Genomic DNA, 22,104 nt, shown 5'->3' on the forward strand with positions numbered 1-22,104 from the left:
AACCATGTCTTGCTCTCGTCCACCCTCCCGACTTTCCCCCAGCATGTGAGGAACCACACCAGGGATAAAGAGATGCTTACCCTACTGTATGCGAACGTTAAGGACACATACAGCTCTAAACCCCTCCCCCCACTTGGCCACTCTGATCACAACCTGGTATATCTGCTCCCGGAATACACACCAAGGGTGAGAGGAGAACCTGCACAGAAGGAGTCTGTGTATAGACGGATCAGGCCTGTGAGAAACTAAGAGACTGTTTCAAGACCACAGACTGGGAGACACTCTGCAGCTCTCATAGAGAGGACATCAAAAGCCTGACCCACTGCATCACAGACTACATCAACTTCTGTGTCGAGAAAACAGTACCCACCCAGAGGGTAAGGTACTTTTCCAACAACAAGCCCTACACGTAAAGCACTCCTAAACAAGAAGAAGTTGGCTTTTATCTCAAGGAGCAGAGAGGAGCAGCGGAGAGTTAAGCATGAACTCTAGTACAAGATCAGGCAGGCCAAGAAAAGCTACAGGGAGAAGCTGGAGGAGAGGTTAGCACAGAACAACGTCAGATATGTGTGGAAGGGCCTGAAGACCATCTCTGGCCACGGAGAGAACAGAGGCTCAGGATCAGCTAATGGTGACATGGACCTGGCCAATGAGCTGAATCTGTTCTTTAACAGATTTAAATCCAGCCCTCCCCCCCTCCACTTCACACGTCTCCAGTCCAGCAGTGGCACCCACCCCCACGTCTTCACACATCTCCACCCTAAGTGTGGTTCCAGTCCCTAAGACGACGCACACAAAGGAACCGAACCACTACAGACCAGTAGCCTTTACCGCCCATCTGATGAAGACCATGGAGAGGCTCGTCCTTAGCCACATTCGCTCTGTGGTGGAGACAGCGATGGACCTGCTGGAGTTTGCCTACAGGCCAAACATCGTGGTGGATGACGCTGTCATCTACCTGCTGCACTGGGTGCTGACTCACCTGGATGCTGCTGGAACCGCTGTGAGGGTCATGTTCTTTGACTTCTCCAGCGCCTTCAAAACCATAAGGCCGGCGCTTCTGAGAGAGAAGCTTGAGGGAGCAGGAGTGGACAAATAGCTGACTGCATGGACAACCGACTACCTCACCACCCAACCACAGTACGTGAGGCTACGCAAATGTATGTTTGAGGTTTCCAGCACTGTCCTCTCCGGGGGATGTGCTATCACCCTTCCTCTTCACTCTCTACACCTCGGATTTCACATACACACAACAACAAAAACAACACCAACAAATGTCACATCCAGACGTTCTCCAACGACTCAACCACAGCATCCACAAGCAGTCCTGCTCGTCAGCGGCGACTTTAACCATGTCTTGCTCTCGTCCACCCTCCCGACTTTCCCCCAGCATGTGAGGTGCCACACCAGGGATAAAAAGGTGTGGCAAGCTGGTGAGGAAGGCCAGTTTTGTCCTGGGATGTCCACTGGACGCTGTGGAGGAGGTGGATGAGAGGAGGATGTTGGCCAAGCTGACATCCATCATGGACAATTCCTCTCACCCACTGCACCATACTGTGGGAGCTCTGGACAGCTCCCTCAGTGGCAGACTGATCCACCCACAGTGTACAGTAGGAAGGAGCGGTACTGCAGGTCCTTTATCCCCACTGCTATTAGACTGCACAATGTAGGTGTCAGACAGGCTCAAATCTGCACTGTTGTTTGGTCACTTTATCTTGGATACTATTTCTCGAGCTGTGAATATGTACATATGTTAATAATAATAATAATAATTATTATTATTATTATTATTATTATTATTATTATTATTATTATTATTATTATTATTATTATTATTATTATTATTATTATATTGCCTGCCTGCCTGCCTGACTGAACAGATAAAAGGTTTTGTAAATTTTGTGTTCACAGTCACACATTTTAAAGGGAATGCGGTTGCGACATTTGTTCTTTTATTATTCCAATATAAACCTATTGTAACAATAGGAAATACAAAGCCCCATACAATGTGGGCCTATGTGATACAACTATCAAAATTTACTAAAGATGTTAGAATTAACCTCTAGCCAAATGTAAAATGAGCTGTACACCAAATCATTGTACTGGTAGAATGTAACCTGGTTAAATTTAAAAAAGGATTAGAGCAATTTTTTTATTCATTAGGACTTTCATATTTTTTTCAAATTGTCATGTAACAATTTTCAGTTTCATTATTTAAGTGCAAATTGAGTTCCTGTCAAATCACTCTTTCCTTTATGCTGCTGTTATGACTCTTTTTTGCTATGTGTGATTCAGTAAGTGGAATTACTTTGCAGAATAAAATAACGTCTTTCTCAATGCAAAACCTGTTGGGTGGGGCAAAGGTGCTTTTCTCTGTGTACTCTATGTACTATACACAGAAGTTCCTAGCATTGCCCAATCACATCGGGAATATTATGTTGAATCTCAAGCAGAGTTTTTATAAAGACCAGAGCAACTGCAATGCAAACCAGTGCTTGGGCCTGGCTGAGAAGGGTTGCAACAATTTCAGACCAACGCAATTACCAGTAGTTGTTTTATTTATTATCAACTGGACCTAGGAGATGATTGACTACAAACAAATGAGGCTACTGAGATTTTGCAGAGGACGGAGTGAAGGGGAAAAAAGGGAAGGGTAAGCAGTGAGAGATAACTACACTTTTATTATTTTAAAGACTGCCTTATCGTTTCCGCTCTGGTTCAAAATGGAGAGACCTGCTAACCTGTTATATAAGCTAGTGGCACCACAAAGGCTGGCACAGGGAGCCAGAGGATGTTCATATCAGGATGATGATTGTCCTCAAAATCAGAACTGAAATTGAGGACAATGTTGAGTACAATTCTTTTGCTTTGCCCACTTCTTTGTGCCCAAGTAGAAAGCAAATCTACTGAGAACCGAAATACATTATAATAGACACTTGAATGAAACTGGGTTGTGGTCTCCTTTGTATATCTGCAATATAATTATCTAATTGGACTGCACTCTGGTGAATTTCTAACCTTGTACTTTCAATTTAACTCCTGACCCAAAAACACACTTTCCACTTTGCATAACATTTTACAATATGTCACACATTACAGTTATATATCAGGTACATAAATTCATTATAAGAGTTTTAGGGTTTTTAAATTGGGCATTTCAGAATTTCAGAGAATATGATGACCTGAGAGGTGGAAATAAACAAATAAACAGGAGAACAAACTGACTTGAGGTACACACAAAAACTGACTCACTAGAAATATACTAAAAGGACACAGAGCACAACCAGTAAGGAAATGGGTTGACAGGTAAACACAGTTAATGAGGGGATAGACTGACGGAAGGAAGCTTAGGCTTTGGAATAAACGCAATGACCAGTGGCACGTCTGAATATGCTGAACACAGAACAAAACATCAACTTAAATTCTAACTGAGAAGGGTTCAGATTAATGCTTTGGCATGGAATAAACATTAACATTGTTGCAGAAAGAAATGCAGTGTGTAACTAATATGCAAATACAAAGTGAATGTATATCAAACTAAATTAAGTATTAACAGTTATGCTCTTTGGAATGGAGGACATTTTGACCTCTTAAACCCATGTAATTACAACAAATTAAGAAAGATTTGACATGTATGTCTGTTAGTAAATGTCAAATTATTTTTGCGTTTTAGGCTTTTTATTTTTTTCTTTATTATTTTTTTAATTGCCCCCTGTTACATGTGTGTGGTTTTGCAAGCATATGGGGTTGCTGACAGTGTGTGCTGAGGGCTCCTCAGCATCATTGCAGTAGCATATTAAGAAAGTGATAAGTCAGGCTATTAATGTTGCTATTTATGAAAAACGAACATCCTGTTTAAACATGAAGTCAGAGTACAGTCTAGAATACAGTCTGGATCCCTTTATTCAGTTCCATTCTACTGTCAGAACATAAATAAGATAACACAGAACAGCTGTGATCATGCTGTATTTAAAATACCTTGAATTTAAACATTGTAAAAAATGACAAACAATAAAGTGTTGATTACATCTGTTACAAACTCCCCCCGTCGGTTACCTACCATTGAGGCTTGAGGAGATGCAGTGGATAAGGAACTGTTACCATAATCACACCGAGCAGGGAAATACTTCTCTCACTGAACTCGGAAAAAAAGGAATTCAAACCGAGCGTAGGGGTACAGGCTGCTATGGCCCAAGTGCACACAACACACTGCTGTGACTCTGTTGCGACAGCATGGCTTGACTCTAAACCTTAATGTTTCTCTGGCCGCATCTGCAGCCCAGGGCACAGGAAAACGGGAAGGGGAAGAACCCAAATGCAATGACCCAGCACAGAACTGAAATTAACAATTAATGATATATTAAATGTTACACAAACTTAAACACACTGCACTTGCAGGATATATAAACACAGGTGGGAAAAAAAATAAACATAAATTTACTGCTTGGCAGGACTAAAATTAAAACTAAAAAGTCAGAATTGAAAATCACTGCTCATGCAGAAATAAATAAACACTCTAACTTTAACTAATACGCTCCGTACACAACGGACAACATGAACTCTAAATTTAAAACACAAGACAGACACTTAGGACGACTAAGAGCTAAACAAAACACACATCAAAAAATCAAAAACTCCACTTCTTCAAAAAACTCTTCTGTAAATTCCCTCTGTTTGGCATAGCTTCCATAAGCTTACGACCAACAACACACCAGCAATCACTAAATAAAAGGGCAGGAATTAAATACACATAAACACAGGTAACACAAATAAACCATAAGCAGGACACAGGAAATGAGGAACAACAAAAGCAAGAGGGCCATTGGATAACCAAAACAATAGCCCCTCAAGTGGTGCGAAGGGCCCATTGTGACAACATCAGAATCTGAAATCGGTTTAGATACTCATTAAACTTTCTTAACTTAAAATGATCTTGTAAGACTTTTCTTCATTAGATGGTGTAATTAAAAATTACTTAAATCAACTTGATAAACTTATAAACTCATATGACTGAATCATAAATGATGAGGCAGTTCAGACTTTAAGGGTTTGGGTTTATAATATTTTCAATTCAATTTTATTTTTTGCGCCAAATCACAACAAAGTTATCTCAAGGAACTTTACAAGGTAAGGTTTAATACCTTACGTAACTAAACCTAACAAATCCCACAGCAAACCTTTAATTTCAATTTGACAGCAACAGTGGAGAGGAAAAACTCCCTCTCTAACGTCGAAGAAACCTCCAGAACCAGGCTGGATGTTTGTGGCCATCTGCCTTGACTGGTTGGGGTGAAGGGATAGAGAGAGAGAAAAGCAGAGCAACAACAACAATAACAACAGAGCACAGGCAGGATGGTTGGACCAGAAACTGGGCACAGGCAGAATGGTTGAATCTACAGCTGCCTATCACAGACACATAGGTCTGAGTCTGATGACACCTGTACTGTAAGTGAGGAGAGCGGGGGAGAAGCACAACTACTGGAAAGAAAGAGACAAGGTTAGTTAAACATGGAACAAGACGGTTAATAGATAGAAGAGACGAGGAGCTCAGTGTATAAATTAAGTCCCCCAGCAGTCTGTCTATTGCAGCTTAACTAAGAGATGATTCCTGTGACTAACAATCATTGCCAGTGACCTGAACCATCTCTAACTATAAGCTTTATCAAAAAGGAAGGTTTTAAGCCTAATCTTAAAGGTGGAGAGTGTGTCAGCTTCTCGAACCTGAAGAGGCAGCTGGTTCCAGAGGAGAGGAACTTGGTAGCTAAAAGCTCTGCCCCCTGTTCTACATTTAAACACTCTAGGAACCACAAGTAGCCCAGCGCTCTGAGAACGAAGTGTTCTGCTGGGAGCATAAGGAACTATGAGGTCTTTAAGATAAGAAGGAGCTTTATCATTAAGTTCTTTTTAGGTGAGTAGAAGAATTTTAAGTGCAACGCTTTCCTACTAAACTTCTCTCCTATATAAATACTGTCATAGAAATACTGTCGTGTTCAGATTGATTCACTATCCAGAATTACTCATTCTACAGTCACATCACTGTGATTTCTGATAGCCCAGTGGTTAAACTTGTTGACTTTTGTTTTGGCTGTGTGAGTTTGATCCCTCTATGCTCTTTTTATGCAACTAAAAAAAATTCTGAACAATGCCTTAGTTTTTTTCTGTTCACTGCAAAGTTATAATTGCTCTGTCATGATGTTTTCCTTCTCCTCAGCTTTTTTGTGTCTTTAGATAGCAGGCATCTCTTAATAGAACTCTACTAAGGGTAATTTGACTTCCCAAGCCAATGCTGCAACAAATGACCCACCAAGCCAGGGCCAAACCTTTTATAGATATTTATTTCATCAATCACTCACAATCCTGGCAATGCCATGGCATCTCCCTTCTGCATTTGTCACATAATGATAAAATGGTTGTTTAGTTAGTAAGTTTAGTTTTTAGAACCAAAAAAAAGAGAACATTACCTGATGCCCCATTTTGGAGGGACCTGGTGCCCCATTTTGGAGGGAAGCAGTTTTAGCACACATGGGTTTTTTTCTTAGTTGAGATTTATTGATAACATATTACAAAAAACACTGTTACGCATATTTGCAAAGAATAATAAAAAGTGAGTGAGTACATTTCTTGCCACATAATAATAAGTTGGCATTACCGTCTGCTTCCCAAGCCAATGCGTTAACAATTAGGCCACAGCTCCTGGCCAGGGAGAGACTGGCCACATTTATAAAGCTTGACTGACTAGCACAAAATAACAAAATAGCACAAACGTCGTGCGTGCTACCAGTTATAATACAATATGTGCTGCTGCTTCAAAAATAAAAATAAATTGAGTTTTAGTGAGAGCATGAGGGTCAATGAGATAAAAAGGGATCTGAAAGTGTTTCATTTGATTTTTACAAGAAATCAAGAAAAGCCTGAAGAAACTGCCAGCTGCCTTTTATTCTTTGCATATGTGTAAAATGTTTTTGGTACCGTATTTTGCGCACGAAAAGACGCACCGCATCAAAAGGCGCACCTTCAATAAATGACGTATTTTAATTATTTTTACATATATAAGGCGCATCGCATCATAAGGCGCACCTTTAATAAAACGCTTCGCATAAGGCGCTAAAGTAGAGGCTGGAGTTACGGTGCGTTATGCATCCATTAGATGCATAACGCATCCATTAGATCAGGGGTCGGGGACTTATGGCTCGCGAGTCACATGTGGCTCTTTTGACGACTGCATCTGGCTCTCAGATAAATCTTAACTTATATTCCTTAACACGATATGTAAGAAATAATTCCGCTGGAAATCACAGTGTTAAAATAACGATCACACTGTAACTTAGAGCTTTAGCTGCTTGGGCTGTTTCCGCAGAGATTTTGACTCTTACAAAGATCATCGCTGTATGAAACGATGCCACACTCTGTGATATTTCCTGACAATAGAACGCTAGTCACGCACAGAGAGAGAGAGAGTGTGACATCCTCACTGCAGAAAGGATCTGTGTTCACACAGACACAACAGCGCTGAACCAAACAGGTGACAGCGTCTTAGCAGAAGTGGAGCGCATTTCACTTTTCCTGCGTTTTACTCGTTTTTAATTAATTAAGTGCAAATAAATCTTGTGCTTATCAACGATTAGCGCCAATTTGTGATTTCAATAAATATACTTAAAATATTTTGGTCCTGTGGTGTGCCTCGTGTGTGCCTGACTGATGGATGCGTTATGCATCTAATGATTAGCAGTCAGATAGGTCAGTCAAACTTTATTAACAAGAAAACAAAACAACAAAGCAACAAGCAACAAGAACAATAATAACTCTGTAAACGTAAAGCTCACTTTCTCAGTTCCTTATCTAAAATCCCTCGAAAACTTCTTCTTCCGTGTCCGAATTGAACAGCTGGGCTATTGCGGCATCCAAAACGCCTGGCTCCGTCTTATCAAAGTCATCATTAACCGAGTCAGTGTCGCTGCTGTTGTCTGGCAGTTCGGTGACAATTCCTGCCTTCCTAAAAGCTCGGACCACAGTTGTGACTGATATACCAGCCCAGGCATTTACTATCCACTTGCAGATATTAGCATATGTCGTCCGGCGCTGTCTCCCCGTCTTGGTGAACGTGTGTTCGCCTTCGGTCATCCACTGCTCCCACGCAGTTCGCAGTCGAGCTTTGAATGCTCTGTTGACGCCAACATCGAGCGGCTGGAGTTCTTTTGTTAATCCACCCGGAATGACGGCGAGCACTGAATTAGTGTGCTTCACTTGTTTTTTGACATGCTCGGTGATATGTGCGCGCATGGAGTCATAGATCAATAGGGACGGAGCTGTGTGAAAAAAACCACCCGGTCTCTTCACATAAATTTCTCTCAACCACTCACTCATCTTTTCTTCATCCATCCATCCCTTCGAGTTAGCTTTTATGACAATGCCAGCTGGAAAGTTTTCTTTCGGCAAGGTCTTCCTCTTGAAAATAACCATGGGTGGAAGTTTGTGGCCATTAGCCTGGCAGGCGAGAACTACAGTGAAGGACGTTTTCTCATTCCCTGTGGTGCGAATATTCACCGTACGTGCTCCTGTTTTATCCACAGTGCGGTTTACAGGGATATCGAAGGTGAGTGGAACCTCGTCCATATTGATGATATGCTCTGGCTGGATCTTTTTTTCAGTTATCTTGTTTCTGCAGTATGTGCGGAAAGTGGCCAACTTTTCCTGATAATCAGCTGGTAGTTGTTGTGACACAGTAGTGCGCGTACGGATGGAGAGATGACGTCGTTTCATAAAACGGAAGCACCAAGAAGGACCGCCTCTGAATTCACTGATGTTATGTTCGCGAGCTAGCGCTATTGCCTTCATACGAATTGTGACTGTACTAACACTTCTGCTTGCTGCTCTTTGTTCAGCAACCCACTGTTCAACTTTGTCCTCTAACTGTGGCCATCTCGCTTTGTTCCCGCGGAAACTCTGTGTTGTCTTCTTTACTTGGCGGAGCTCATCCTCATACTTCCTCCACTTCCTCGCCATTGATTCATTGATATTAAATTCTCTCGCTGCTGCTCTATTGCCGTGTTCTTGTGCGTGGCTTATCGCCTTGAGTTTAAACTCAGCGTTGTACGCGTGTCTTTTGGTAGGAGCCATTTCAGGGTATTTACAAAAATATTAAAATGGAAATGAAACGCCAGTTTCCCGGTATCCCAGCATGCACTGCGCACTATTACGGGGGAAAATCGAGTCGCGGCTGCTTACCGTAACTGAGACCTGTATGCGTTTTAATACTGGGCCATATACAAGACGCATTGTATTATTAGGCGCATGATCAGCTTTTGAAACGATTGAAGGCGTTTAGGTGCGCCTAATCGTGCGGAAAATACGGTACTATTTTTATGAATAAATCTGTTGTATAAAAAATACATGTGTGTGAATCTCTCCATATAATGGCATAGTGAGGCATAGCTCCAGCGTGCCTCTCCCCTTGTGGTGAGCCACACATTTGTATGACAAAAACAGCCATTCACAGATGTCAGCCACAACACAAGAGGTCAATTGACTCAACCCAGGAAATCTAGGTAGGCACAGAAAATCCAGGAGGACTAGTGTTAAGAATATGTACACACCCACTGCTCTAACATCTAACATAAAATATATTGGCTTCACATATTTCCGTGAATATAGGTCGCGGTAAAACTCAGCAGATTTACATCATCTCATTATTGCTTCCTATATGTTTACTCTGTTGGCTCAAAACTGCAGGAATGAGGAGGGAGTTTAAATCAGTGGGTGCCACTGCTTACATCAAAACTTGTGTGGTGGATCTAGTTTTACATGCTCATACATAGATTTCATGCCAGTTGCCAACATGTGGTTTATTTTGTGATTACTCTTAGTTTTCGCTGGACAAAGCTTTTTTAGCAGAAGTAAAACCCATAGCGTTTCTGCCTTTTACTTAGAGCACCTTACTTCATTGTTTTAAATAAATGGGGGAGCTTTCTGTCACACGCCCGTGCCGCCAGAGGGCAGCACCTCCACCGGCTGCAGTGGGACAATCAGGCACACCTGTGATCATCATTTTGTTTTTTTGCCTCAGTGACAGCGTGCCGTTTGCAAGCGTCTTTTGTTATACCGTTTTGAAATAAACCCTTTTCGTTTTGAGAGAACCTGTGCCTCCCTTTGTCACGAACCACAATAGATGAAGGACCCAAATGCACAGCGTTGGCTTGGTTATGATAAGAAGTTTAATTAACAAGGTCCGGTAGGCAGAGGTCATACACGTGCTGGTAGCAATCAGAATCCGACAAGGCGCAGGCAGAGGCGAGGTTAAGGTACAGGCGGTGGTCAACTTGGAGGTGCACATAGGGAACGGATCCTCTGGAAGATGCTGTCCGGGATGCCTGCGATGGAGGTGGGGATGTCGTCTGGGGGACCGAGGAGGCCCTGTGCTGGAGGAGAGGGTTGCTTGGTTACAGAGGCCGGGCCCTCTGGGGCCTGGGCTTTGGATCCGTGCTTTTGCCGGTGTCATCCGGAACGCCGACAACTGGATGTGGACTCCATCTCCTCACCCACCGTGGCTGAAGCAGAGGATGGGGCTAGGGCATGAACCGGATCAAACTGGAAGGCGTCTGGGACGCGAGCTTGGCTTGACTGAGCAGCGACAGGAGAGTGAGCTTGGCTCAACTAAGCGGCGACAGGAGAGTGAGCTTGGCTTGACTGAGCGGCGACAGGAACGTGAGCTTGGCTCGACTGAGCGGCGACAGGAACGTGAGCTTGGCTCGACTGAGCAACGATAGGAACGTGAGCTTGGATTGCCTGAGCGGCGACAGGAACGTGAGCTGGAGCCGATTGATCAACGACAGGAACAGGAAATTGTGGCGATGAGATGGCAGCGGGAACAGTTGGAAAGACGCAGGTGGGTGCCGCGCGCAGCGCGCGTACCAGATCTCTCCACACTGACTTGAGCCCCTCAAAAAGTGCCTGTACTCCGAGGTAATCACGCCACCAGAACTCCTCCTCCAAATTAGCGGTCGCCGTTTTTACGGTACGGAGCTGACCTCTTGGGCTGGATGCCTCCGCATACTGCTGGGCGAGCTCCGCAAAGCACAAGCGGAGGTACCCCGGCAAGCCTGGGCAGGAAAACGCCATTGCCTTCGCTTTCGTTTTTTATGTGTACAAGAAAAAGTATTGCTGACCTCAGGCAGGAAAAAGCAGGGCGCCGGGTCCAAGTTTGGCCAGATTGTTCTGTCACAAACCACGATAGATGAAGGACCCAAATGCACAGCGTTGGCTTGGTTATGATAAGAAGTTTAATTAACAAGGTCCGGCAGGCAGAGGTCATGCACGTGCTAGTAGCAATAAAAATCCGACAAGGCGTAGGCAGAGGTGAGGTGATTACTGATGACCTACAGGTGACGATAACAAGGACAGGAAGTAAAGTAGAGTTAACTGGGTAAGGGGCTAAACAGGAAGTGGTTACAAAATAAAACTGGAAAAGATTAAGACAGTGACTAATAAACATGAGCTGTGACACGCTTGTGTTTGCATTTGGGCTTCAGATCATCCTGAGTGGGTAAACACTTTCCCCCACGGTTATGTATTTATATGTAAATACCTACTGCACACCTAGACTGCAGCAGCAAACTGACTGTTGAAAGCTTTAGAGATGCCTGCCTGATTTCTTTACAAGCCGCATCAGAAAACCTTGGACGGATTCTTCTCAAACAATCCTGTAACTTGGACTACAGGCACCACCTGGCAAAACAACGTATGAAGCATTACAGACAGTCTCCGGCAGACTCATACCCCCACCTGAGAGAGAAGAACGGTTCAACTCACGTCATGTCTGGTGAGTGAGAAGATGCTGCGTTTTTCCACTGTCAGAATGGTGTAGCCTTTCTGTTAGCTAGCTAATGTTAGCATTAGAGCCCAGGACGCAGAGTCGCAGTCTTACACGCCTCTCTGCATGTTCTCTACAGCCGCCACCCACTCTTAGTCTTAGTTATAGCGTAGAGACTCTGTCTGCTCCCTGACCACCTAAACTATACAAGATAACAAATCAAAGAAGAGTGACTTACCAGAATTTAATAAACATCAAAACAGTTCCTCTTACAGAACAAAGTAACAGTAAGTTAATAAAGTGTGGTTTATTAAATACCGGATCTCTCTCATCTAAATCCTTGTTTATAAATGACTTGATAAGTGACCATCACATAGATCTGTTCTGTCTCACTGAAACCTGGCTGCAGCAGGATGAATATGTTACTTTAAATGAGTCGACTCCAGAGAGTTACATCAACTATCATGTTCCAAGAAGTACAGGTAGAGGTGGAGGAGTAGCAGCAATTTATAACTCAGATTTATTAATTACTCCTAAACCTAAACATAGTTATAACTCATTTGAGAGCCTCACTCTGAGCCTTTCTCACCTAGACTCTAAAACACAGAAGCCAGTTTTGTTTTGTATTGTTTACCGTCCTCCTGCTCCATATTCTGAGTTCTTAACTGAATTCTCTGAATTCTTATCTGACTTAGTTCTTAGCACAGATAAAGTCATTGTAGTGGGAGACTTTAATATTCATGTAGATGTTGACAGTAACTGTCTCAGTACTGCTTTTAACTCCTTAATAGACACTATTGGTTTTACACAACAGTGAATGAACCCACTCATTGTTTTAACCATACCCTCGATCTTATGACATATGGGGTTGAAATTGATAATTTGATAGTTCTTCCCCAAAACCCTGTTATCTGCCCATTTCTTATTAGGTTGACTGTCTTGTAGATGATGCTGCAGGTTCTCTACGTACAATGTTAGACACAGTGGCTCCTCTGAAAAAGAAGACAGTGAATCAGAGGAGGTTAGCTCCGTGGTATAACTCAGACATCCGCAGCCTAAAGCAAAGGACTAGACAACTAGAAAGACAGTGGCGTTCCAACAAAATAAATGTAAACTGCATTGCATGGAAGGACAGTCTAATAAAATATAAAAAAGCACTTTGTGCTGCTAGAAAAACATATTATTCCTCCCTAATTGAGGAAAACAAAAACAACCCCAGGTATGTTTTCAGCACTGTAGTCAGGCTGACAAAGAGTCATAGCTGTGTTGAGTCTACTGTCCCCTAAAATCTCAGCAGCAATGACTTTATGAACTACTTTACTAATAAAATTATCATCATTAGAAAAAACATTCAGCAGCAACTTCTTCCAAACGACAGAAAGCACTGTCTAGATCCATCAACTTTAAATATTCCAAATTCTCTGTCTTACCTAGACAGCTTCTTCCCCATAACTCATATGGAGTTAACCTCAATAATAAACTCTTCCAAGTCATCCACTTCTCTTTTAGATCCAATCCCAACCAAATTACTCAAAGACGTTCTACCTTTAATCAGCCAGGTATCACTGTCGTTACCCACATGGGCAATCGTGATATCTCCCAGAAGAACGATGGGGTTCCCAGTTGGAGCGCTTTCCAACACTCCCTCCAAAGTGAGGAATGAGTAATGATGAATTCTCCACATGCACAAGGATTAGCTATGGAGTACCACAGGGTTATGTGCTTGGTCCAATTCTGTTTAGCCTATACATGTCTCCTCTAGGTGAGATTATTAGGAAGCATTCTATTAATTTTCATTGTTACGCAGATGATACTAAGCTATATATGTCCTTGGAACCAAATGAAACAGATCAACTAGTCAAAATTCAGGGTTGTTTAAAAGACATCAAATCCTGGATGTCCCAAAACTTCCTTGAACTAAATTCAGATAAAACTGAAATTCTTATTGTTGGGCCTAAAAATGTGAGAGAGACACTATTGAGTCAGATAGCCACCCTGGATGGCATAACATTAGCTTCAGATTCTACTGTGAGGAACCTTGGTGTCATCTTTGACCAGGATCTCACTTTTACATCATACATTAAACAAATCTCCAGAACCGCCTACTTTCATCTTAGAAATATAGCTAAAATCAGAAGCATCCTCTCTCAGAGCGATGCAGAGAAACTGATCCATGCATTTGTTACCTCTAGGCTGGACTATTGTAACTGCTTACTCATAGGATGTCTTTAAAAAGCCTACAGCCGCAGCCAGAGTTCTGCCAGGACTTAGTTAGAAAGATCACATTTCTCCTACTGTACATTAGATTCTCTGCACTGGCTGCCTGTAAAAAAATCTATAAATGTAGAACGGAAGGCAGAGCTTTTAGCTACCAACCCCTCCCCCCCTGGAACCAGCTCCCTTTTCAGGTTCAAGAAGCTGACACACTCTTCACCTTTAAGATTAGGCTTAAAACCTTCCTTTTTGATAAATCTTATAGTTAGGGATGGTTCAGGTCACTGGCAATGATTGTTAGTCAATAGACATAGACTGCTGGGGGACTTAAATTATACACTGAGCACCTCTGTTTCCTTCTACCACTTCTGTCCAATAACCTCCCATCATTGTCCCATGTTTAACTAACCTTGTCTCTTTCTCTTCAGTAGTTGTGCTTCTCTCCTCTCTCTCTCTCTCTCCTCCCCACTCTCTCTCCCTCTCTGTCCTCACCTACAGGTATCATTGGACTCAAAGTTTGGTGTCTGTGATGGGCAGCTGCGGATCCAACTATCCTGCCTGTATCCAGTCACTGGTCCAACCGTCCTGCCTGTGCTCTGTTGTTGCTGCTTGTTGTTGTTGCTGTGTCTCTCTCTCTGTGTCTCTGTGTCTCTCTCTCTCTCTCTTTTTTAGGCGTTACAATGGTTTAATTAGTAATGTCCAGATTAGGTCATTTAGTCATTTATAATTTGATTTTGCTTGCATTTATTTTTCGTGTGTGTTTTAGTGTTTACTTGGTGTTACATAACACAAGACCAGTCATCATGAATAACATTTCATTTGTTACAGCCTTTTAAGGGACCACGTATAAGACCGTAATATTTTAGTTCTACCAGTAACACCCTAGGCGAATCGGATTTCCCTCTACCTTCAAAGTTCTTTCACCTTCTATTTTTGCGTCGCATTACCTTTCTTTAAAGGGCCCATATCATGCAAAATCCACTTTTTAGACATTTTGGAGCGTCCCTATGACTCTATGGGTCACATATACACACACTGAGCACGGTAGAAATGCATTTCCTGCTTTTTTCACATTTTGAAAACGTAAATTTTCTCATCCAATGAAAACAGCCACGACCTACTCTGAGGCCGTTCCCCAGGTTTCGTCATACTGGTTGAAAGTTCTCCTTGCAAATCCTGAACCACCACCCCCACAATGATCCCGAACCAAAACTGGACTTCCGCCATTTCCCCCCTCTCACTCACCGTGAACAGACCAACACGGCAGCGCCCAAGTCCTCCCATAGAAGTAGTTCGGTTCTTAGGTGTTCTAACCAACACCAAAGTCTCTTCACTTTACCAAGGGAACAACAAGTGAGGATTTGTGGGTCACTTTTATTTTTAACGGACCGGTGCCAGAAACACTGCCTCAGCATTTATACGTATGTGCATTTCAAACGAGGGTGCGTACAATGCTGGATTTGTTTCACGGCTCCTGTTGGAAAAAAAGGACCTATTCCTAAAGTCCGTCATCCACTCACTGCAGTAAGTACATGCTTGATATTTATAATGTTTTAAAATGTTAGTTTGTCCGTTTAAAATGTAGTAACTTATGTGTGAGGCAAGTTACTAGCTAGCTATGCTAACGGCTACAGCCAGTCGACCGAGCCTTTGTCCCCTTCAAATGTGCTCATGTGGGCTCCTGCAGCCACACACCTGTGTGGAGAAAAGCTAATGACTATCGGCATCGAGCGGCTACGGGCAGGGAGCGGTGGGTCTAGCGTCTGCCCTTTTTCTGTAATCTCATACACCTGCGGGGAACAGCTGATCGTTATCGCCCTTCCAGCGGTGACAGACAGGAAGCGGTGGATCTAGCTCGCTGTAGTAAGTTTGTGCTTGATACTTGTGATATCTAAATATGTTAGTTGGGTCTGTTTAAAATGCAGTAACCCACATGTGAGACAAGCTAATCGCTAGCGTCGCTAACGGCTACAGTGAGTCAACTGAGCCTTTGTCCCTTTCAAATGTGCTACTCTGAGTTGGTGCAATCACATACCTGTGTGGGGAACAGCTAATAGCGATGGGCCTTCGATCGGTGACAGGCAGGAAGCGGTGGATCGAGCTTTTGTCCTGTTGACGTGCTGCCGCTCCTGTTTGTGTTGCGTTAGCCGTTAGCATGCCTTTAGGCCTTTGCACTTTAGAGCTACAGTTGGTCGATCGCTACAAAAAGAACCTGCAGATGAACGTGGTTGTGTTTGTTATTACCCCGTCCTGTCCAGCCTAAATCAACTTGTGATTTGGGGTTATGTCATTGTTCTATCAAATTCTAACATGATTAGTTGGAATGATTACTGTGTTGTGTTTCAAGCTTAGTTGCTAATTAGTCACATCTCTACAATACCTGCTGCTTATCTGGTCAGTTACCGATAGCTTGTACCATAGCCATTATATTTGTAGGACCAATACAATTTACAGTAAATGTAACAGTCTTTTCTATACTGTAGGAGGGCAAATCCCAGTTGCCCACATGCAAGGAGGCTGTGAAACAGAGAAATCACTGCAGACTGTTGGTACACAGACATCTGCTGCCCAGCTCAGGAGTGAAGGTATGTAAGTTTGTATGTACCAACAGTAAGATAGGTAATAGAAGATTTTAATTGGTATATACTGTTTAGATTTTATATTTGAATTGTAACAACTGTTTATCTGTTGTTTTAGCACAGACAGGCCTGTCCTCTTGTTTGGTTTAATTTTTTGTCTGGTATTGTGTGTTCTTACATTGGAGAAGGTTTTGTCCTACATAATAATTAACATTTCACTAATCTACAATTCTGATTGCACTACCTTTTGTTTTGATGAGGTGATGGTGAGGACAGCCACAGCTTCCATCTGGTAGAGGACTGCTTCCGCTCAGTCTTCCAAATAGTGATGAGAACAAGGATCACCACATCTCCCTGTTTACCCTACTTTCATGCATTTCGTCTGCAAGGCCCTGCAAAAGCTTCTCCTTCGTCCTCAAACCCCCAGACTTCTTAATTAACTCAGTAACCTATACATTGCACATTGGAGTGTGAAGGTAACAGTTTGTTCTAGCTTTGGAGTAGTGGTGTATTTTTTTGGTTTACAATAAAGTTGGCTTTAACTATTATGTATTTCACTGAACTCTGTTTCTGAAGGGAAAACACTTTTATTTAGGAAATCATAGTATTGAAATTACATGTTTTTCTCTTTCTAATATGGTAAGCTATAAAGTTGAAGCGGCCATAAATAAAACGCATATAAATTATATATAAATAAAGTTAAAAAAATTCTTAATGAGTGTTGCACTCACAAAAAACACATTTTTACTCAAACGGTAAAGGAGTTATTCTACAGGTGGTCTACATCAATCATACTATGAGTGTTTTAGTGTTTTATCCATCAGGAAACTGCCTTCATCTACAACCCAAGCATGAAGAGATGGCAACTCAGATTCTTCACCCCAGGAATCCTCAGCACCAGCTCACTAGCCTCTGTAGACTAGATACCTGTAACAACTTTAGATACAGAGACATATTACTGTCAAATTTATCATGAATGACAAAAAACATAATTAAAAGCAGTAAAAATACGTTAGGTCAATATATAATTTGAACCAATGCTTTTTGTTCCCAGGTAGGTCATGCAGTGATTGCTCTAAATATTAATGCACATTTTTTAAATAAAATTGTCAGAGCAGCAGCACAAGTAAGACAAAAACAGTGAAATGTGTAAATGTAAAATGTATTTATATTATTTCAGCTATGCTCTCAAACTTATTTATTTGTATAATGTAAGCTAAAGTAGTGTTTTCTATTAACGAGAGTTTTCCAGGTAAGTCGTGTTGTGAATATTGAAGCTGCACACGCCATTTAGCATTCGCATTAGCAACCGCTAGTCGCTTTGCAAATTACATAAATCAATTAAATTGAAGTAAATGCGACATTACCAATGAGACACATCTTGCATCAGCCGAAATGTGGTGACTTCAACAGCCTCCTCTTCAGCTTCAGGGTCAGATTCGGGATCGTAGACGTATGGTTCTACTACGCTACGAACCAGATGACTAATGTCGTGCAGTTCTGTAGTGGGTCTTCTTCTTCTGTGGAGGATTGCGGTGGATTGCATTCTCAATGTCGCACTACTGCCACCTATTGTATCCTAACCGTGCGGTGGCTCGTATCCATGGAGCCAATTTAAAAAAAAAACAACAACAAAAAAGGTATGCGCTTCCGCACAGAGGTGTGGTGAGCAGCTACGCTGGCGACACGCCCAGAAAACACAGCGTTTGCTGATGGAGAGTGAAAACCACACATTGACAGGGGCAGTGTGGACGATCTAAAGGGTTTTATGGGATGAAAATTTACAGAGACCTTACTGAGACATTAAAGTCTAATATTTTTTAGAATGAAAAGCATGATATGACTCCTTTAATTTTCCTTTGTTCTTGAGTTTTGTAAACTTAAGTTAAACTTAGAAATACGGACGAGCAACAGATTTTGTTAATTTTTGTTTGTCAAGAAACACAGCGAAACTGAAACTATTACAAACAGTCATTAGTTGACTCGCTATTTTTGATCGAACTAATAAAATTAGATTCCAGCCCGTTTCCCTTTTGGGCTAGTTTAAGTAGCGCTGACGCTTTAAAACACCTTGGAAAGTCCAGCCTGGCTGACTGTTACTTCGCTGACCCCGAGCCGTCATCATCACCGCGGGCGACGATTCCTGGCGCAGAGGCACCTGGACCAGAGAGGGCACGCCTGCTCAACCAACCGGTAACGGGAGACGCTGCTTAGCGGCCTACAGCTCCAAACTAAGGCAAGACGAACATCTCTAATCCTCTGAGAATTCTGGTGTTTCTCAAAGCGCTAAAATTGAACATTCCAAATTGATTAGTTATTCTTAGATTTGTACAAGTTAGAAACCTATACTCTTTTCGGTTGATCAAAGCCATCACACAATCTGGTCTTGGCCATTCTTTGTGTTTTTACTCATTGATTCATTCACTGTTTATCATCTCATTCTGATTGCTTTCTCATTTTCTGTTTTGCTTATTTTAGTATTTCCATATTATGTTATTCATATATCTAGTAGTGTTAGATTAATTAAACGTCAAAAGGAATCTGGTTTTGTGTGCAATGTTCTTCAGATTTAAGCAGAGGTCACTAAACCGCGACAAGAATTCATGGCACAAGAGACTGTTTTGTTTTTATCACAAGAAAGTTGTTATTGTTCTCCATAACTGGTAACTCATTGAATTGACATCTGGCGTTGACTAGATTGATACAAGCGTGGTTTCAGCTTTAAAACAAACCTGGTGCCCCGACTTCGAGGAATATTAATGTTTCTGCATTAATATCAAACTGTTAATTTGAATCTGCTACACCCCTCACCCCAACCGGTCGAGGCAGGTGGCCGCCCACATCCAGCCTGGCTCTGCTGGAGGTTTCTTCCTCGTTAGTGAGGGAGTTTTTCCTCTCCACTGTTGCTGTCAAATTAAATGCTTGCTGTATATGGGATTTGTTGGGTTTAGTTGTGTCAGGTCTTAAACGTTACTTTGTAAAGTGCCTTGAGATAACTTTGTTGTGATTTGGTGCTATATAAATAAAATTGAATTGAAAATTGAATTGCGATTATACTGTATCTTCACACCAGTGTACTGTGGTTGTGAAACAGTGAAGTCAGTTGGTATTTTACGGGAACCATATATTGACTATTTAATTGCATTTACCTACTGTACTTGTTGCATAGGTGGCTATGCCTAACAAAGTTGTGTCTATCTAAAATCTAAATATTGCTTGATTACACTTTCTAAATTGCAGTTCGGAGATGTTTTGATTCTTGTCTTTCCTTTGTTATTTGGGCTGATCTGCAGATATCAGTTTGAGTGTTGGATTTTCTCTTATTTTTAACTGAGTCTATGGCCACTAAAACCTTTAGACGGCTGAGATACATTTAGATCATAATAAATCTGCTTAATTTTAACTGGCATGTAAAACAACAACACATACAATTAAATTTCCCACTCACCTTTGGTTGTGCACACTTCTTCCAGCTATATGGAAACTGTGGTTTTCTTCCTGGGTTTGCACCATAAAGTGTGCCAACTGTATGTTTTCATCTCCCTCCGATCTCACCCTTGGGGGCAAACCAAACTGCTGGACGGCACCAAGGAGTGCATGAAGAACTGTTGCAGATTGGTTGTTTGTGGCAGCCATCATGTACACCACCATACAGCTGAAACCATTAATCCAACCATGGATGATAAATCGCCAACTTATTGAGACAAAAGCACAAGTAAATTGACAAAAGACTCCTACGAAAGATTTTGCACAATAGTTTATCATTAAATATATTGTATGTTTACTTACCGAATCAACCTATGATTAACATCTATGTGCCAGAGGCAATTTGGTGTGGGGACACTATATTGCCGGCGATATAATGTCCTGTTAGCAAGGGCTCGAAGTTCTGTGGCCTCAGGGTCAACTCTTTTTAGTGATTTTCGCATGGTAAACTTCCCATGGTAAAGGGAGAGAGAATTTTATTTTAAAAAGGTAATATAATCTTTATAATCTAAAGTAAATTTATCTCTAAAAGTATTTCTCTCCCAACATTCTGGCAAAAGGAAATAATTTTGGTAATTTTACCTTACCTAAATGAGGTAAGGTTTAGTCTGATTTAAAGTTGGACAATGAGAAAAAAAGTCTGTGTCTTTTTATACAGTGCATGATATTTCAACAGTATAATCACTCTTTTTCTTATTAACTTTGTAAAAGCATATTCAGTGTGTGCCGGTGAGCCCTTTGAATGGAGCGCGCGTGTCTGGCGCTCACAGGGAAAGAAGCGTGTAAAGGAGTGTTAAGTGGGACTAGCGTGGATAAGGCTTGCGGTCTCACAAACATGTGGGGCTATATTCTGCGATATAGTCACGTGATCGCAGAAGCGTGCAGTGGTTGAAACGTGCGCTTGGCGTGGTCGCAGCAGAAACAGAGCACCGCACAGTACCACAATAAAGCACTTAAGCTAGCGAAATCACAGGCTACAACGCTTCAATGTGCACCTCTTAGATTCACGCAGATCTATAACAGCGTTACAGTCACGTGATCGTGGAAATGCACAGTGATCAGATCACGTGTTCACAACAGGATAGGAAAATATAACAATAAAACAATTACTGATACCCTAAGAGTTCTACTCTGCTCAGACTTAAGAATGCCTCTGCCTTACTTCTCAATCCTGGTGGAAAAATCTGGCATTGCGTGCGTGCTTGCTTGCGCCGTTGCGGTTCGGTCCAGGTGTGCGTCGCGGTGATCGCGTCGTGATCAGCTGATGCGGCGGCGAGTGAGGCGGTTAAGCTGGCGGTTTCCTGCCGTGTGGCTGGGAGTAGATGGGTGATCAGGCCTGTTCTCTGTGACAACGTCCCCGTTAGTTCAGCTGCTGGCTGTGGTGGAGGCTCCAGGCGTGCAGAGGGAAGCTCCAGGTGGACAGAGGCGATGGAGAGAGGAAAGGTCTGCAGCGGACTCGAGGTTGAGAAGACAAGTTACGAGTCTTTGGTCACGGCAGCGGTCACGCCCATCCTATTGTTTGGTCCAATCATGACTGGCCTGGTTTTGGCGCTCAGATTTGAAATCTCTGTGTTCTCACTCACTACTATGAGGATGAAGACGTTACATGCAGGCCGCAGTACCTCCTTTGTTTGAGCATGTGGGAGCTTAATAATAATTCTGTTAATAACATATTATACAGATGAGGTCCCCCAACAGAAGAGACCAGTGTAGTGACACCTATACATTGCACATTCAAGTGTGAAGATAACAGTTGGTTCCAGCTTTGGAGTAGTGGTGCATTTTGTGGTTGACAATACAGTTAGCTTTAACTATTACATATTTCACTGAACTACTGGAAAACACTTTTATTCAGGAAATCATAGTATTGAAATTACATGCTTTTCTCTCTCTTATATGGTAAGCTATAAACGTGAACCAACCACAAAAAGCATGTGTAAATATAAATAAAAAGAATCAATTGTTTAAAAAGATTCTTAATGAGTATTGTCCACACAAAAAACACAATCCTTTCTGTCG

The 22,104-nt window shown here is 42.1% G+C and overlaps 3 long non-coding RNA genes across 3 annotated transcripts; 1 reads left to right on the top strand and 2 right to left on the bottom strand.

The window, feature by feature from the left end:
- Positions 1-3,160: 3,160 nt before the first annotated feature.
- On the bottom strand, positions 3,161-21,600 carry LOC129604751 (uncharacterized). Its single transcript, XR_008695932.1, has 3 exons — positions 21,248-21,600; positions 20,048-20,254; positions 3,161-4,721 (listed from the first exon to the last, which is right to left on the bottom strand). It is a non-coding gene; the product is annotated as an uncharacterized LOC129604751 (long non-coding RNA).
- LOC129604750 (uncharacterized) lies at positions 14,819-17,147 on the top strand. The gene is made up of 2 exons (XR_008695931.1): positions 14,819-15,544; positions 16,504-17,147. It is a non-coding gene; the product is annotated as an uncharacterized LOC129604750 (long non-coding RNA).
- LOC129604749 (uncharacterized) lies at positions 17,167-19,755 on the bottom strand. The gene is made up of 2 exons (XR_008695930.1): positions 17,967-19,755; positions 17,167-17,535 (listed from the first exon to the last, which is right to left on the bottom strand). It is a non-coding gene; the product is annotated as an uncharacterized LOC129604749 (long non-coding RNA).
- Positions 21,601-22,104: the final 504 nt, after the last annotated feature.

Source organism: Betta splendens, chromosome 10 (genome assembly GCF_900634795.4).
Source record: "Betta splendens chromosome 10, fBetSpl5.4, whole genome shotgun sequence".
Taxonomy (NCBI): domain Eukaryota; kingdom Metazoa; phylum Chordata; class Actinopteri; order Anabantiformes; family Osphronemidae; genus Betta; species Betta splendens.